Here is a 2,277-nt window from a genome sequence, read left to right on the forward strand (position 1 = left end):
TTTTTTTCAGCATGAGAAATGCTGAGTGTTTTGGTTATCTAACTCCAAGTCTTTGCACAATTCATTATAGTAATTGACTTTGTCTTCTCGAGCTGCTTTTTGAAATGTTCAGTTCAATTCTTTTATTTTGTCATTTCTTCCATTTGCTTTAGCTACTCTCCACTCAAGGGCAAGTTTCAGAGTATCTTTCATCATCCATTTTGGTCTTCTCTTCTTTTGTTGTCTTTTTATTGACCTCTTGCTTTCTTCATGGATGATGCTGTTGATGTCATCTCACAATTCTTCTGGTTTTCGGTCATTGGTGTTCAATGCATCAAATCTATTTTTTAGATGGTCTCTAAATTCAGGAAAGATATATTCTACATCATATTTTGGCTCTTGTGGACTTGTTTTAATTGTCTTTTACTTCACGTTGAACTTGCATATGAGCACTTGATGATCTGTTCCACCATCAGCTCCTGGCCTTGTTTTAGCTGAACATATTGAGCTTCTTCATTTCCTCTTGCCACAGATGTAGTCAATCTGATTCCTATGTGTTCCATCTGGTGAAGTCCACGTATACAGCCACCATTTGTATTGTTGAAAAAAAGTGTTTGCAGTGAACATGTCATCAGTCTTGCAAAATTCTACCATGCAAGTTCCAGCATTATTTCTGTCAGCAAGGCCTAATTTTCGAACTACTGGTGATTCTTCTTTGTTTCCAACTTTTGCATTCCAGTCACCAATGATAATTAACACATCCTCATTACATGTTTGGTCAATTTCAGACTGCAAGAGTTGGTAAAAATCTTCAATTTCTTCATCTTTGGCTTTGGTGGTTGGTGCATAAATTTGAATAATAGTCATATTAATGGGTCTTCCTTGTAGGTGTATGGATATTATCCTATCACTGACAGGATTTTACTTCAGGACAGATCTTGAAACATTCTTTGTGATGATGAATGCCATGACATTCCTCTTTAAACTGTCATTCCTGGCATAGTAGAGCATATGGTTGATTCAAAATGGCCAAAACTAGTCCATTTCATCTTACTAATGCCTAGCATATCAATATTTATGTGTTCCATTTCATTTTTGACAACTTCAAATTTTCCTAAATTCATACTTTGTACATTCCATGTTCCAATTATTAATGCATGTTTTCCACTGTTTCTCCTCAATTTGATTGGTGCCATGTCTGCAAATGGAGGTCTCAAAAACTTTACCTTATCCAAATCAGTAAGGTTGATTTTATTCTAATAAAGCAGCTCTTGCCCAGTCCTACATTGAGAGCTTTCTAAGTTAAGTGACTCATCTTGCTCCTTTATATTGGACAATGTTTCCAGACTATTCATAAAGTTATGCAGCAATATATCAGACAATGTTTCTCTGCTATTCATAAGGTTTTCCCTGGCCAATTCTTTGAGAAGTAGATGGCCTCCTCCTTCTTCCTAGTCTGTCTCAGTCTGCAAGCTGGGCTAGTTCCTGTGTGACAAAGGTAGGAAGGAAAAAAAGATAAAGAGGTTATTTTCAGGTCTGGTCAGGAACTTGGGTCAGTGATCTGCTCCAGGTATCATTTGCTTTGGGCCACAGGGTCATTAAAATATACTCTTCAATTGTCCAATGGGTTGCCTAGTCCAAAGAGAAGTCTTAGCATTTTTTTTAACTGTAACTGGATTCAGAGTGTAGTTCCCTTTAATTTGGTTGCACATGGATTGATGAGAAGAGCTAAGTATTGTACCTTCATGCTAAGATCTATTGAGTCTAATTTGGAATCTTTTCCACTATCATACTTTCCTGCAACAATTTTAGGCAGACATCAGTCCTAGTTTCTGTTCATGAAGGGATTCTTTAACCTGTGAAAGATATTCTTTAGTGTATTGTATAAAAGACTGATAAAAATTGCCAAAATGTTCACTTGCAGTGATGTAGAATTGACTTGATGGCAAGTAGGTTTTTAAAAATAAATAAATAAAATAGTGATTTGGACAAATGTTTAGAGAGAAAATTGGTTTTCCATTCAACAATCCTTACATATTCCATTTTATTATTATTTCTATTATTATAGTCATTATTATTTTTATTTTTATTTTTGTGAAAACATGCAACAAGACATTCACCAACATAACAACTTCCACATATACCACTCAGGGACATTGATGGCATTTTTCATGTTGTGCCACCATGATCCATTATTGCTACCCTTTTCCAAAATATTCCACTACCATTAGTATAAACTCAATGCCCTGCAAATTAATACTTCCCCTTTCACCCTCCCTCTTACCCCAGGTGACCACT

The sequence above is a fragment of the Orycteropus afer genome, unplaced genomic scaffold, assembly GCF_000298275.1.
Source record: "Orycteropus afer afer isolate SDZICR_OR568_19922 unplaced genomic scaffold, OryAfe1.0 scaffold00125, whole genome shotgun sequence".
NCBI lineage: Eukaryota > Metazoa > Chordata > Mammalia > Tubulidentata > Orycteropodidae > Orycteropus > Orycteropus afer.